At 41.8% G+C, this 16,711-nt stretch overlaps 1 protein-coding gene and 1 long non-coding RNA gene across 7 annotated transcripts in view; one reads left to right on the forward strand and one right to left on the reverse strand.

Annotated features, from left to right (window-relative positions):
• Nucleotides 1-9,489, reverse strand: part of ERBIN (erbb2 interacting protein) — a 99,720-nt gene extending 90,231 nt beyond the window's left edge. For 3 of the 5 annotated variants that reach the window (XM_015848557.2, XM_015848558.2, XM_015848554.2), the window contains exon 1: nt 9,399-9,489. The gene's annotated coding sequence lies outside the window, so the exon portion shown is untranslated. Of the gene's footprint in view, nt 1-8,747; nt 8,864-9,398 lie in introns of those variants that run through there. The other 2 variants (XM_032441140.1, XM_015848556.2) reach the window with 2 other exon arrangements.
• Nucleotides 9,490-9,895: 406 nt separating this feature from the next.
• LOC107305898 lies at nt 9,896-14,699 on the forward strand. 2 transcript variants are annotated; one of them, XR_001551917.1, is made up of 2 exons: nt 9,896-9,977; nt 10,786-14,699. It is a non-coding gene; the product is annotated as an uncharacterized LOC107305898 (long non-coding RNA). The 2 variants fall into 2 exon arrangements; XR_001551918.2 differs by lacking the exon at nt 9,896-9,977 and adding an exon at nt 10,191-10,315.
• The last annotated feature ends 2,012 nt before the right edge of the window (nt 14,700-16,711 follow it).

The raw sequence follows: 16,711 nt of genomic DNA on the forward strand, positions 1-16,711 counted from the left end.
CTTGTCCCATATTTAGCTTTACTCTCAGAATATGCATTTTAGTTTTGCCAGTTTGTAGTCCCTTTTCACTCCTAACACAGTAATTAAGCATGTAAGTGAAGTCATTTTTCTCTTTATGTAGTGATGTGTCCTTCTAGGCTAACAATGAATAAATTTAAAAAATAAAATAAAAAAACATAGTATGAGTTTTATTTTAATGCAACAGGCACTTTGAAGATTAGATAAGAAAATGTTACAACAAAATTTAAAATACACACATATTCTTAAATGGTTTCCAATGGATTTTTTTTGGTCTCTTTAGATAGCAGAGAATAATAGTTTACAACTTTAAATAAATAAATAAATAAATAAATAAAAGAATTACTTGGCATTTCAACAGCTACGCTGTAGGACAAATTCTCTGTAACAAATTATCAAAGTTGACAGTACATCTTAACTCAAGAAGAAGTTTTTCACCAGCTACAAAGTTTAAACAACTCATTCTTCCTTCCCACCATAGTGCAAAGGACAGCCTCAAAACTTGTACTTAACTTCCTGAAGTCCTGTGCTTTTTAGCAGGAGAAAAACAGTTACTTCAGTGGCATCAAAGAAATACTTCAAGAAGTAGAGCAGTGCTGTACTGATTGGCTGCTGACATAATAGGCCTTTTTTCCTTAGACTAGGAGAAAAGAACTGAAGAAGACAATGCAGAAATTCCAGGAAAATTCTTAACCCTGATTTCAAATAATTTGAACTATCCAATGGGTACTTCTCCCTTCAGTCTGAAAACATGTTTATACAAGTTTCTGGAAATCAATAGCATCCCCATGCTAAGGTCATTCCTCAATAGATATTTCAAAATTAGAAGCTGAAATATTAACACTTTTAGCAGTTACACAAATTGAATGTCTTGTTATCTATGAATCTAAAATGAGTAAATACCTAATCGAATTCAGTAGCAACAGGCAGGGACTTACTACACCTGGGACAGGTGGAAGCAAGTGTACTGTTTCTACAAGATTGCTGCTTCGTGACCAGGTTTTTTAAAGTAGAGTTAAGAGAGAAGTAAGAATGAGATCTAAAAGTAACTGTGAGTAGAGATTCACTTCTCTTCCATCCTGTAACCCTGTTTGAATTTGTTTTCTTGACAGGGCTGTGATCTTTCCCATTAGCTGTCACAGACTACTGTACAACCAATTCAGTAACAGCAGTGTCATGAAAGGGTACAGGACACTGGAAATCCTGACAAGGCCTCTCCTTCCTTTTTACCAGTACTGAACCAGAAAACTCCACATAAATATCTGCCTGCTCCACCTTCCTCTAGAAACAGCAGCACTGCAAGAAGCACACAGGAATGACACAATTCTTGGCACCTTTGCTATGCTTCAGAGAAGCAAGACAAAGGTGCTGCTTGAGGAGCTCACTCAGATAAATACAAATGGAAAAGTAAATTTGTCTCATTTAAGTCTATTAAAGGTCATTTTAATTTTATCTTGCTTTTCTAGTATTTGTATTGCTTATGTTTTAATCTTTTTTAGATGAAATTTCTCATGAGAGACCCAAAGTATGGAAGTCTAGATTAAGAATAATGCACTGGAAAAACAGGATTTTCTAACATCCACAGAGAGCTCCCTCCTACACAGAACATTGTTTCAGGAAGAAAAAAAAAAAACAAAAAAAACTCTTAAACTAAGATGCCAACGATGCACTGTGGTTAAACAATAGCAGAGTAAAAACAGTACAGCTCCAGTAGTTTCTCTCTCCCATGTCAGTGTTTCTGATCTTATCTAACAGAATTAGTCAGACAGCTTGCCAGATTCAGAGGCCCAATTGATTTCCCCTTCCTGCCACATTCCCAGACAGGATGGGAACGCACAGGTTTATGCATCTTTCTCCTCTTTCCACTTACAACTGAGTTAATTTTTTCCTTCTGGAAAACTTAAAACAACACCCATAGGTGAAACAACAAAAATTATCTAAAGTCAAATTCCACCGTTTTTCCAGCATTCTTCACTCTATTCCCTGGGTCTGTAAATCCTTCCCCAGAAGGTAACCTACCAAAAAATTCATGAATATTCTCCTTGACTTAGAATAAACCATACTACATAAGTTTAGTAGAGCTGAATTAAACAGTACAAACACTGGATAACTACGTGAATAACTATGAATCACAGAGAAGTGAACTTAAGGAATTTTCTCTCACTGATAAACTCTGGAAAATACAAAAAAAAAAAGCACAGCTCAGAATTTAAAAGATCCATGGTTTCAGAGTTAATATCAGAAATGATCATGAGAACAGAAGCAAAACAATTATTCTCTCCTAGAAAAAGCTCACTACCAAGCTGACCTTCTAAATTACCAACAGGTCATTTGCCACCGCAAAGAGATGGACAAACAGAATGTTGAAAATGTAACATAACAGCTGTAAGCACATTCACCTCCTTCCCTTGGTGTACCCATCCATTAGGAGAAAGGGAAAGTAAGTGAATTCAACACCTGAAAGTTATACTCCATAGCAAAGAATATAAGTGGCTGTAGAACATTCAGGTCAGGAAGGTCTTAAACTTTTTTGCTGTTGTGATTTTCACTTTACTTTCATTGAAAATACATGCCTTGAACCTGTAAATATTTACCTAGCCAAGCATTTCTTTTACTTTGATCACAAGTACACATAAGCAATGCAGATTAAGCATAACAGAGAAAGAAATAATAGCTTACATTAGTATAATTATTTAAGAGTTCTCTGATATCCTGCTCCATATACCTATCCCTATCCTATCTTCAGGGCTTCCTGTAAATGAAGACAGAACAACTGCAGAAATCACAGAATGGTTTGGTTTGGAAGGGACCTTTAAGATCATCTAATTCAAACCCCCTGCTAGAGGCAAGGACACCTCCCCCAGGCCAGGTGGCTCAAAGTCCCATCTAGCATGGCCTTGAACTCTTCCAGGGAGGGGGCATCCAAAAATTCTCCGGGCAACCTGTTCCAGTGTCTCACCACCCTCACAGTAAATAATTTCTTCCTAATATCTAGTCTAAATCTGTCCTCTTACAGTTTAAAACCACTTTCCTTCATTCTCTCGCTACATGCTCTCCTAAAGAATCTCTCTCCAGCTTTCCTGCAGGCCCCCTTCAGGTACTGGAAGACTGCTATAGGGTGTCCTCAGAGCCTTCTCTCATCTTATCCACTAACATTCTAACTCCATCACAAAAGGCCACCAAGTTTTCCAGGCATGACTTGCCTTTGATGAATCCATATTGGTTACCACCAGTAATAATAACCAGACAAATGGGATTATTTTCAGAATTATCATTTCTTCCATCAAAAAGATTAATTCCAAGATTGCTACAGTAACATGCAGAGAAAAAGCAGCAGCTCTCAAGATGTTGCATTTCCTAACAGCCTAACAGAAACATTCCTGATGAGTCTGGAAGTGCTTTCCATCATCCAAACACTAGAAATTACATCCATGGCAAAAACATTGATTTTTGCTGAACCTGCAACTTATGTTCAAAAGAATCTGGTGCTGCATTACAGACATTAATTAGATGTACATCATTTTTACACCCAGCTTTCCAGAGATATAGTTAGAACTCCGGATATTTTAAATTCAGCACTGATAACCAAATGTATCTGAAAAAAGAGAGGCCTCTTCAAATAAGATACAATCCTTTTCAAATGAGAACTGCACTAGAAACTTTTCATGTAAGTACTCAAAACTTCTATAGACTACTTCAGAGCCTCCTCTACTAGTAAGATAGTAACCAACTCAACTGAGACAAGAGGTAGACACTGTGCACAGCCAGCCCACAGGAAGGCATCTACTACTTCCAAAACAGAATTTTACCTTCAAGAGAACATAAAACTCAAACACTTCAAGCAAACAGTCCCTTCCTACCTGTTCCCAGAATTCTGCTCACACAGCTGCAGTCCCTCCCACTGTGATAAGTGTGATAATCCAGAACAGTCAAACAGCCATGGTTCAAGTACTGAATTATTTCTCTCTATTTATTCCACCCTCCTAAGTTTCATGACAGAGACTACAAGACAAGAAGCACAGAAATGGACATACTGAACTATACAAAGAGAGAATTCAACATTATGAGATCATTATAAGCTTATAACAATGTTCAGTTTGCTCATGTACCTAGTGAATTCTGGACTGAGCACTCTGAGGTCACCAACCTACAATTTCTTCCAGTTGTTATTCCTGCAATGTGCATTTACATAGGAGAATTAGAAACAGAAAGTTTGCTTATAGCAGCTGCTTCAATTTGCCTTTATAATACAGCTTTTATGCTTGCAGAATTTAAAGAGTTACAGAGAGTTTGAGAACCCATAGTTTTATTTTTAAAAGATGCAAAGATGTATAATATATTTAAAATCTGAGAAACTAAGCAGAAGCTATACAGTTTTGAATCATTTATCATTCAAGTACCTTTGCTCTTGCAAGGACAGAAATTGTTATTTTAAGTAACCCTTTTGGTCTAGACCAGGCATGTCCCAAGTACAGCACAGGACACTCCATCCTGCAGCTTCCACCTGCTTCACACCATCATGGCAGCTGCTCTGCCCCATTGTGTGGCCTGGTCCAGCCCAAGGTTCACACTCATTGCTCACAGTAGCCAAACAGCACAGTGTGGGCTGAAAATCAGGGCAGAGGGAGAGTAAGGGGCAGTACTACTCAATTACAGTAAATAATTGCATAGTGATACACTGGCTAAGCACACTTCTGTGAGCAGCAAAAAACATACAGCTGTGCTTTTCATTTTGATAATGGAATCTGAGAGTAGGTTTAAAGACTGATGAAAAATTTAGCTTTTTTTTTTTTTTTTTTTTTCCTCCTGTATATTTGCAACTCCCTTTTTAGTCAACATAAACATCTGCAAGTTTGCCTTATTGATGTCATCCTGTTTTGGCAGTACATACATTTATGAACAATAGTTTTCAGTGATGAAGTACTGAAGGAGTACACTTCCATCAAAAATCTCTGATGAGCACCTACAGAGCTCACTAGGAACTGCAACCACTGCCATCGAACCAGCCTGATACATTAGTTTCACAAAAACAGGGTCAAACATTCCATTAGTATTTTGCTTATGTTGCTCCCTTTTGTTTTAATAAAAATTTATTTGTTGAAGTTTTGTTACTTACGTACATTAACTACATTATATATATGTGGCCCAATACAATTCCTCTCCACTCAGCGCGGCCCTGACAAGCAAAAAGTTGGACATTCGTGGTCTAGACTGTGCCTAGTCACTGGATAAAGAACTGAGAAACACATCAATAGTGTTCAATAGTGCTCCTACTCAATCAACCAAGTTGTGCATGGGAACTGTTGAGTTGCTACACAATGTTTTCAAAGCCATATCAAAAAATAGAAGAGTAAGGTAGTCCATTATGTATCTGTTGAAGTGGATACATAGGGGAAGAGAGTACATACATGTTCTAATATAAGAAGCTCTGGAAGCATTTCTACCTTCTGACAGTATGAGAACATCCAGGACAGCCACAGCAGCAGAGATGGCTCTTATTATCCTCAGGTAACAATTAGTTAGCATCAGATATCCACAAATTAGTTCCAGATACAAAAAGAGCTCGTCTATTTATCAACTTAAACTACACCATGGAAACTAATCACAGTGGTTTTCCCACATAAATATACCTTCATTTTGGCCTTAATGAAACCAAGCAAAGAGGTTTGTTTAGCTTTATTTCTCAATTATGAAAATCGATATGCATTCTTAAGGGCAGAAAGTACAATTTAGTGCTGAAACAACATGTTTCTACATCATCTTTACAGAAAGTACATGCAAAACTAAGCAGAGTAATAAGCCAAATACCTGTATTGAAATGTAAGTATCAGAGGAAAAAAACAAAACAAAACAAAACAAAAAAACAACTTTAAGAAGAACAGGTAACAGTTGAAAAAGATCACCAAAAAAGCAGAATAATTCCAAGATTACGATATAATAAAAATACGAGCAAATTCATTACAGCAATATTTACCTCACCCATTTTTCTTCTACAGACAGAAGAGGATTTATAGATCTCTTCAAAATCAGCATCCTCCCTTTCAAAGATCAGTTTTATGATCTTATACTCAGAACACACAATGAATTCAATGAATTTTTAATCAGAAGTTAAAGTTGTATTTTTGTAGTCATCTTTTTACTAAAAAACTCTCCAAAACAAACAACAAAAAAAAAAAAAAAAAGAAATCAAGAAGAAATCAAGTACATGAAGCCCAGTTACATCCTCTATCACCTGCCTCCTCCAACTCAATAACATTGCTGAACGATTAATAGTTACTCAAGTACAACAGACACTGATTTTTTACTGATATTTACGCAGCAAGAGACCATTTGCCAGCTGTGCTGACAGTGGCTTCTGCATGCCACCTTCACAGTTTGAAGCTGCAGAGACACAAAGCAGCTGCTCCCTAGGATGATGAGAACAGTTAAGCCTGTGGGAAACTCATGTGAAGCTCTGAACAGCCTCCTACCCCCCCCAACACTGCTCTTGTTCAGAACTGCCAACATAGAAGTGCTCACGTTACCACAAGAGTAGAAAAGATATTCCCTATGTATTCAAAACATGAAACAGGTCAGTTCAACTTCTCTAAGTTGTAGAAAAGTAGCTTTAACTTATAGATTGTCCTTTGGACTTTGTAGGCATTACAAAGACTCTAGGCTACCAAACTAATAGGTTACCACAATTAATGCACTCTCTAGCTTGAGAAAATAATTAAATTAGTAAATAGTTAATAAATAATTGATAAACATGTTATTTAAAGTTTTTGTTCCGATGTGAAAAGTGTTGTCTGACACAGTTTTACTTAAAAGCTAACAAATGCAAAATAATGAGGTATCTGAACCTACACTTTCCAGATAATTCAGACTTAAACCTGTACTGACTGTAACATCAGCACTTACATGCTCACAAAAAGAAACAATTTTTGTATCCATAAGAGTAGTTCTGCCCTCCTGCCCAGTTACTCACTCGGAAGAGATCAGATCTGTAAACGTCAGACGCTTGTTTAAGGTTATTCCTTAGGGAGAACCTTCTGAAAGATGACATACCAAGCACTTGATCTTTACATAACATTTTCCCTAGAAGATTTTCCTTTTCGTTTGTAAGCAGGAAGAATAAAAACAGAACAAAAAGCCCAAAGCAGACAGGTTACACCCCAACAGGAAAGTTGAGTTGAAGAAACCTGCTCTCATCCCCTTCTATTTCTAGAACCTCCTGCTAACATGCTAAGTTTAATGCATGTTACACATGTGCGTGCCTTCCCTAGTGAGGATCCTCCGAGCACGGCCCTCCTTACTCAGGTCTGTGATCTCTGAACCAGCTCCACCAAGGACAAAGCAAAACTTGGTTTTCTTACACCAGCTGCCTACTACACCAACCAACTTTCAGAGCACCATGTTTATATCAAACATTATATACTGACTAGCTTATAAGACTATACGCATACTTTTACAGTGGTCATGACAATCATATTCCACAGCATGCTGTAAGCTGTAACTTCAACCTTGTTCACCGTAAACCTACCTACATAAAATTACTAATGTTTACATGAGCTTAATTTAACTCATAAGCAAGAAACAGCCAGGTAAAAAGAATGTTTCCCCAAGCCATCAACACTTACCTATGAACGTGCTGTTCCAAACAACGCAAGCTACCACGTGTATGTTTGCATCACTTTTTTCATAACACAAATACCAATGTCAGCCTAATTTAGTTGAGATGGTTGATCTCAAGGAAGAATACACTCCTTCATGACTTCTAAACTATGTTTATGACATTAATTGTGTTCTATGATATAACCATTAGCTGTACGCAGTACTGAATTCCACTTTCATCATTAAAAAGAGCCTTATGCACAGCTACCATGGTGACTAAACACCAGTGTAAAAAGTTGCTGCTCCACTACAAGGATCTATTCTTCCCCGTGGCATTGAAAAATATCAAGTGCATCATGAGAAACACAAAAGGTCTGAAAAGAAACAAAACTGCCTCCATTACAACACAGTGGTTTACAACTAAATTTGTCATGCATTGCTACAATATCTCTTCCCACATGGAATCTCAAGTCATTACTGGGGCTAAAACACTGCCTTGGAAAGTGACCGTTCTTTGTAAAAGGATTACTCTATTTAGACTTCATTGCTTTTCTGCCAAGCACCAGCCATATAAGGAAACCAAAGTTCACTGTCATTTATTTTGTCCAGCCCTTTCAGCCACCTAAGAATAACCTTCCAGCTGCTTAGAAAGGTAAGTCCATAAACTACAAGGCAAATCATCTACTTGTTATCAGCACCAGAAGCTTTTTTAAGTGAGTTAAATGCTAACGTTTGTCCCCGTGCTCAATCAGACCAGCAGAGCTGGATTAATAACTTCACTCATTCCCTGCTATACAAGGTGCTGCTCGAGAGCTGCGCATGTAACAGTTTCAGAGCAGTGCACAGAAGTGACTGTCCAGCTCCTACAAACACCAACACATCTCGGATAAAACAAACCATAAACACTCCAGCTGGCAAACATGCTGGCCACGGGTTGTCAGGCAGGCGCACAATCCAGATAAGCCAGCAGAGCTATGGCTTCCAGCTCAGGAAAGCATTCCCAATCGTGAATGGCCTGACCAATAACTCCTCTTTGAGGCATGTGAACGAGTCTGTGGTGAACGACGCCGCTTTCACTACATGCAACCGAGTAAGCTCCCGCGACGGGAGCAGCGCAGCAATAGCAAAAGCCTTACATCAGAACTTCACGTTCAGCTTCCCCTCCAACAGCTTCGAACGGGACGCTTCGTAAAAATAACAACGCAGAGGGCAATACAGCGCGGGGCAGCGTTAAGCCGAGGCCCGGCGGCTCGGCACCAGCCGGACAGACAGCAGCACGGCTTTCTTCTTTCAGAAGCAGCCTCGAGAAGCACGGAGCGAAGGGCAGCAAAGCGCGGCCGTCCCGAGGCGGGGCGGGGGCTCCTTCCTGGGGCCGCCCGGCTCCTGCCAGCACCCCGGAACGGACTCGGACCCGAAGCGTCGGGTCTTCCGATTAAATCAAAGCGGCTGCCTCCGCCGGGACGCTCTAATTCACCGAGAACTTAATGGCGCGGCGATCGTTCGCGAGGGCAGGACGCGCCGCGCGGAGCCGAGCGCCCTCAGCCCGACACCTCCCGCGAACAAAGAAACTTCTGTGCCCGCGGAGCTCGGAACTTTCCGTCTCCCCGGGCTCCCCCCGCCTCCCCCGGCCTGGCCGCGAGACGGGGCCGCACAAAGAGCCGCGGGGCGAGGGACCGCGCAGGCCGAAAACAGGATATGGGCACGGGGCGAGACCGCCTTCCTGCCAGCCCCTCCTCGGCGCACGGACGGCTCCGCCGCCGCCCCCCGGGCCTCCCGGTACCGCTCACCTTTAAGCCGGGCGTCCGTACCGGGTCCGGCGGCCGCGAGTTTCTCCCGAGCCCGAAGAAACGTATTAAATCCAATCGGGCGTTCCGACCGCTGAACGGGGAGAGAAGAGAGGGAAGGAGGGAGGGAGGGAGGGAGAGAAAAAAAACCAACAGCTTTCGACGAGACGGGGGCGGCGGCTGCAGCGCCGTGTGCGCGCGCGTGTGTGTCTGTGTGTGTGTCTGTATGTGTATATGTGTGTCTGTGTCTGTGTGTATGTGTGTGTGTGTGCGGGTGCAGGGCTCCTCCCGGCGCCGCGCTGTGCCCGAGGGCAGCCCCGGTGCACACAGCCCCGCCCTGCAGCACGGAGCCCCCGCTCCGCTCCGTTCCCGCGGCCCCCGCCCACCGCCTCAGCCCGGGCCGCCCCGCCGCCCTCCTCCCCCCCGTAGGGCGCAGTGCCGCCCGCCTCACCTGCCCGCCCGCCGCCGCCCTCTCTCCCCGCCTCCTCTCTGGCGCTTCCCCCTTCTCCTCCGTTCCGGCCTCCCGCCCCTCCCCGGCGGCGGCGGCGGCGGCGAAGCCTTGGGGATGGCCCGGGGGTGGCGGTAGGACGCGACGGAGAAGCGCACGAGACCGAGGCCGCCTCGCCGCGCCCCTGCGGCTGCCGGCGCCGCGCACCGCCGCCCAGCCCGGGGGGTGTCACGGCGGGGGCGGGGCCAGAGCGGGGCCGGGGCCGGGGGAGGCGGCGGAGCGGGACGGAGCAGAGCGGGGCGGGACGGAGCAGAGCGGGGCGGGGCGGGGCGGAGCGCACACACGGCGCTGCCGCGGGGGAGGGGCGCGCAGACCGGCCGCACCGCCGAGCCCTACCGGCCGCCCCTCCCCCGCGCGGCGTGGGGCTGAGAGCGGGAGGCGGCGGAGCAGCCAATCCCGGGCCAGGGGCCGCGTGAGCGACGGGCCGACGGGCCAATGACAACCCGCGGGGGGGGGGGGGGGCGGGAGAGCACCGTGGAGGAATAGGGCGAGGTGGGGGCGGGGGCGATGTCTGCGATCGGGCCGGGCCGTGGGGGGGGCGGGGGTTGGCGGGCTGGGCCGCGTTGTGCCGTCAGTCAGCATCGCCACACAGCGTGCTCATGGCGGGAAGAGCCCTTCAGTGCTGTGATGGTCATGGTCACTGCGTGTATCTACATCACCTTGTGTATCACAGTCATCTCGTGTATCCCTAACATATCGTGTATCCCCGCTTATTCTTCTAAACAAGCCTTTTATATTCTAACATGCACGTTCAGTACATTTCCACCAACAATCCATTGGCTAGAAAGCAAGCAAGTTCCATAACAAGCAGATAGGTTATCTTATGATAAGGTACAAAACATCCCTGTTTATTCATCCCTGTTTATTCTGTCTCCCTTACAGATTCTCGTTATCAGATGGTTGACATTCGACTAGGCCAAGTCCTTCCCATCTCCCACAACCTTCCTTCCTCACCCAGTAACTGCCAAGAGAGAAGGGTGAGTGGTGAAGGCACTGCAGAGGATGGAGACGGGCCTCGTTCTCCTGAAGGAATGCATCAGTTGCTGACAAATTCAGTCCTGAATGGCAAATGTTTTCTTGGGCATAAACAGCTCAACTTCCTAATTTAATAATGACAGATATTACCTCAAAGTGATGAAAATACTGTCTGGCGTGTATGGAGGTGCTGGCTGAGGACTCCAGTGACCAGTGCATGGAGAGAAACTTGGTGGGAGAGCCATGGCCTGCCCCACTGTGCCGTGCACAGGCAGCCATGCTCAGAGGCCTGCAGTACAAGTGTATTTCTAGGTACATCAGCCCCTGGTACAACAGCGCAGCAGTGCTGAAATGCTGTCAACCACAGCAGCTAGTGGTGTACAAATAGGTTGGAAAAGCAGCGAGCAGCTTCATGGTGTGTCATACAGTGTTTGCTCCTGTTTGCTAGGTCTCGCCAGTGTGCTGATGGGAATGTTTTTCTGTTTAATTTCCCTGCCGTCTGAAAGAGGTGTTTGACAACCCATGGTGTACGCAATATGCCACTGTGGCAGTCCTGGAGCCCCAGTTCTACTCAGCCACTAGGCAGAGCGCTCCACTGGCAGCAGGGATGGATCTTCCTGCTGCTCACCTTATGCTCTTAATTGTCTTCTGCTTCTGTGCCCATTTAATCCCAGGCTTCTCTGCTGGACTGCCACCAGCTCAGGTGTATTTTGGTAATGCCTGCTCACTGCGAAATGGACAAAATGCTGTAAAAAGCCAATTTACGTGAGCCACCAACAATGTCAGTTTAGACACCAACCTGTGTCTGACTGTGAGGTTGCACAAGAAGTGAAGAGGCTTTAAATCCTTCTGCTCTCTGAAGGTAATTTTAGTGGTCTTCCATTCGAAATCATTAATTGCTTCATTCAGTTTCTGATGGAGCGTTGGGCAAAAATGTTCAAATTCATCTGTGAAACATACAGCTGGACATATTTATATAAGCCCACTATGTTTAACAGTACTGTTACTTATTTAAAACTTCTCAGCTGTGTGTGGGAGTTGCACATTCAAGAACTTAATTCATATCCAGATATAGAAAACAAGTGTGAGTTTCTGCCAGGGTAATAATATACGCTGATTGTTTCTTTCCTCTTCTATGAATTCTCTCTCCATCTTTATAGAGCATGCAGTCCTCTTCAGGAACTACAGCTGTGCCTGGATTTAAATAATTAAACTGAATTAAATATAACCACCAGAGTTTGTAAAAAATAAAATTGCACACATATTTCACAAAACATTAAGTCAGCTTTTGTTAAACGAAACAAAAGAAAACAAACAAAAAAAACCCCACCACTTTGTTGTTGTTGTTTAGATAAGGTGCTTTATGTAAGTAACTCTGCTACAGACTAAGGCCAAGGTTGAGAGCTTCAGCTGCTACTGTTAAAAACAGTGACAGTAGATCTAGAATTTCCCACCATAATGAGCTATACTGGTGTTTTAATAAAGTTACCAATATTTAATCTCATGAACCATTGATCATTCTGATCGAATAACAAATAACCCATCCTTATCATAATATATACAGATGCCTCTCTGTAACTCATGTCCTCCCTCATGAACTCTCCAAGGCACCTGTGTTATACATGGCATTGTTGTAGCTTTTATTGGTGTGAAATTGTTCTTTGGCAAAGTTTGCTGCAAATTGCCCAATGCATTTACCAATGCAGCTGGGTAACAGATGGGTGTGGGAAATTTATAGCAACTATTGTTCCAATGATGGATCTGCCATAGCTGTAAGATTAGTTTCAGTGTAAGGCACTATTTCACTTACAGTTTTAGCCATCAAAAATAAAAGCCTAGCCAAAGATCACTGAAACTATAGATAGCTGGACGCGGCTCCTGAAGACATGTTGCACAGACAAGATACAACTGTCTATGCAAACTAAGAAAATACCAGTAGTTATCCCTGGGATTTAGAAGTGCTATAAATATCAAGACAGTATTTAGATTACAGCTTCAACAGAGTCCCCAGCAACATTAATTCCCAGGGATGTTATCCCAGTTACCCTGTAATTACAGATTAAGTGCACAAAGTACAAAATATAGAGTTACATAATGAGTCTTTCAAGTGATACTCTGCAAGTGATCCCAGTGAAAGTTTAAACAAATTCTTTATACACGACTTCACATCAGACACAAAGTCCAAAATTCTCTCACTGAAATTTCAGTTCTTGCCTTGGAATAGTAATGTGAGTAAACACTGAGTAAAATAAACTGAAGCCCTCTTTGAATCTGTATCTTTTGAGAGTTCATATGAGCTAAGCAACACATATGAAGTTGCTCAGAGTGTTTACTGCTGGTTTTCCCCATTCTTACTGTTTGTTACATTTGTGTCTTTCAACTTTTCTGATTAGACTGAAAGGCCTCCAGAGTAAACACCTCTCATTAAATGCTGAGGTACAGGAACAGTGGATCTTAACTTGGTTGGAATTGGAACTTTTGGACATCACTGCGATGCAAACAGTAAATAAAAACTACTGGAAGTCACAATCACCCAAAAGACACAAAGTGACATTGGGTAGACTTTTCTGTAATTAGTGCATATTGCAGTTTTGCCATTTATTTTAGGGATACTCTGCAATTTATATTTGTCCATGATCCCTTCAAAGTTACAACTTCCTTAATGTATTATGCCTATCTCCTGTATTTTAAGAGAAGTTAATTAAATCATCTCTGTTCAGTTTAATGTTGAAACAGTGAAAAACTGGCACTAACTAAATATTGTGTTGTGCCATAGAAAGAAGTTCTATCTATGCTGGACTCTATTATTTTCAAATAGTAAAATATCGAATATAGCAGTGAACATAAATGTATTATGTAACAAAAGTTTTACAGTATTACGCAAGTAGCAGTAGGAAACCTTTGTAACACCACAACCTGTTTTGTATATACTGTATTCCAGAAATGGTTAGGAATATTTTAGAGTTATTTTTAAACATTTAATTGTGACTTTTTGTTTGTATTTCTCTTCCTTGGTTACCATGGATGAGCTCCTGAATTCTGGCTGAGGAGCAGTTGGCATGGTGTTTCGTAAGGAGAAGAAAAGACAAAAAGGTGAAGTTAAGGCACCTTCACACTTCCCTGATTTGGACTGCTTTGCTCCTGGACAGTTTCCTTAGCACTGACTTTAAGCTATGCTGCAGCCTCTTAGCCTAAGAGCCTGTTTTGACAGCTGATGCCCTCACATAAATCCTGCTCTGGTCAAAACAAACAGAAAGTAATAAAAACTGCAGCCATGTCGTGTGAGGACAGGGACCTCTGTGGATTGTTGCCATCAATCCCTCACTCAGGAGATCCTGCAGAGCTTCTTCTGGCCCTGCTAAAGGCAGAGTTAAACATGAAGTTGTCAAAGGTGTGCATAAAACGAGCTATTTATATTTTTTGCCATTAACGCCTACCAGCTGCCCTTAGAAAGATTTTTATATCCAAAAAGTGTAACAATTAATGCTGCTGAGGGCTTTTGTGTCCAGAGACCAGAAATAGCTGTTCTATCAGAAGTCAACTGTGCTAGCCCTGTAATAGCTCCATAGTATCTCTGTGGTAGTTAAATTGCTCTTCTGAAGTCTGTTGTGCTGTATCCTGCAGGAAGATTATCATTCCTCTCTCTTTACTGGGAGGAAAGTTTGTTTAAAATTAGCAATGCTGGTGTTTTTAAACTAATGAAAACCCATAGAAATGAATTCTGGAGAACCAAGTTGATGAACATGTAGTGTTATGGGTTTTTTTGGTTTTATCTGTCCTTGGTTCTCAGGAAAACAATAAAACTAAAGTAATAATTTAAATGTTTTAAGCCTTGTTTCCTTACCTACAAACAAGAAGATGCTCTCAGAAAGTCAATTTATCAATTGCTTTGAAAAAAACACATTAGTTTATAGCTGTAATTATTCTGTAATGTGATTACTATTACTAATATACTTAAAATATTGTACTTAGTTGAGCTTAGGTTGAGAAAATGCATAGATGGAATCTAACTTACTAACCGTGCTATTAACAAGAGAGCAGAGACTACAACTGAGCATCATGGCAGCAGCAACTCATATTTTCATGACCGTACCTCACAGTGTTGTTGTTAGTATACACTGGGATTAAGCAGACACGCTGTTTTGGGAGGAAGTTGTCCCTTTGAATTTGCACTGAACAAAAAAAAAAATTAGCCTAGCAATAAAAATAGCCTTGTTCTTTACTGTTGATGAGACAAATCCACTTAAGTCTATACACAGGTGGAACAAAAGCCTTTAGATTCAATGAAAAACATTCAGTATGAACTACAGTTGTAATGAGGCCCTTAGGGCATTGCTTTTCAACCTTATAGTTGCCTGCATAAAGTCTAAATGTGTTGTATTTCCCTCTTCCTCCCAACCCCCTTCCATTTTCTGCAAAAGTGGGAGAATAAGTGTACCAATTAAAAGTTTCTCTAACTTCTGTGCATTTTGAGACTGTAGTTGTGATAGTCTGGATATTATGCCACGGTAGTAGTGAGACAAGTGTTGTGGAAGAGGTAATAATCTTTAATTAGAAGGACTGACAGAACTGAAGAAAACAAACAAGCTTTAGGACTTGACTGACATTCATTAATCAGATCTGACAAGTAGCAAAATCCAAACTAAATACGAGTTAGATGTGATTGTTCTTAGTATAATAAAACATTTTAATCAGTTGAACTATGGGAGAGAGAACAGTTGCTAACATGGGATGAATCAGCAAGAAACTGGTAAGCTTTAAAAACAGTGTCATAACTGAGCCTACAATTTGCTTATCCATTGCTGGGAATTTAGTCCACAGGATCATTTATTGAAAATTATTTGTACATCTCCCATGAGGATCAGTCCTGTGCAAGCGATGGAATTAATTCTTTAAACCTATTCTTTTATGATTTGATGTGTTTTGTCCTCAGTCAGATATCCCTGTAGTTCATTGTAATGGATAATGGTCAATTAGCTTCACACACCTAACTCTCATGAGGGCAGTTGATATGCTTGGTGTAATATATCACATTTTTTAAAGCAGAAAAGCAAGATGCATGGAAATTAATAATCCTTTGGGGCACTGACATCAATTATGTTAAATATGATGGTATCCATGAATTTTGCATTTGCTGTGCTGGCAAGATTTTGTTTTGATGAGCATTTGTTAGTACAAGGGCAATTTGTTACGGGTTATGAATTCAATACTGGAAGCACTGTTTGAAAAGAGAGGCAGGAAAGAGTACCCAGTAGAATTCTACATAGATGTTTTTTAGTAGATGCTGTAATCATTTAACATATATATGTGTGTGTGTGTATATATATATACATATATAATCAGCATCAAAACATGGAATATACAACACTGTGAGAGTTTTTGCATCATTAGAATCATGGATGGTATTCTGTTGTCTAATTCAAAAGCACAGCATGTTTCTTGCGGGGCACTTTTAAAGACTTTTTCCTAGAGTGTTTTGCATGGTGGCTGATTTTGTGAAGAGTGTGTTGATCTGTGGTTTCCTATACAGGGTAATTTGTACTGTATTTCTTTTCTTCTTTGTCAGCCATGTTTATCTAGAAAGATGACATTCTAGTACAGGAAACATAGTAAATACTGAACTTGCAGTGAAATCAGTGGGGAAGCTCAAGTGATAAAGATGTGTGTATGTTAGATACAGAGCTGGTTTGTTGGCACAGTTGTCTCAAACACCTTCCCACCAGTAGCTGATGAACAAACTGGCATACTGTTATGGAGGAGGCATTTTAAAAGACTTTCAGATTTTGTTTGCCCTTTCCTAGTGATTTGTATAGGTCAGTGTGAGTACACGTAA

The sequence above is a fragment of the Coturnix japonica genome, chromosome Z (assembly GCF_001577835.2).
Source record: "Coturnix japonica isolate 7356 chromosome Z, Coturnix japonica 2.1, whole genome shotgun sequence".
NCBI lineage: Eukaryota > Metazoa > Chordata > Aves > Galliformes > Phasianidae > Coturnix > Coturnix japonica.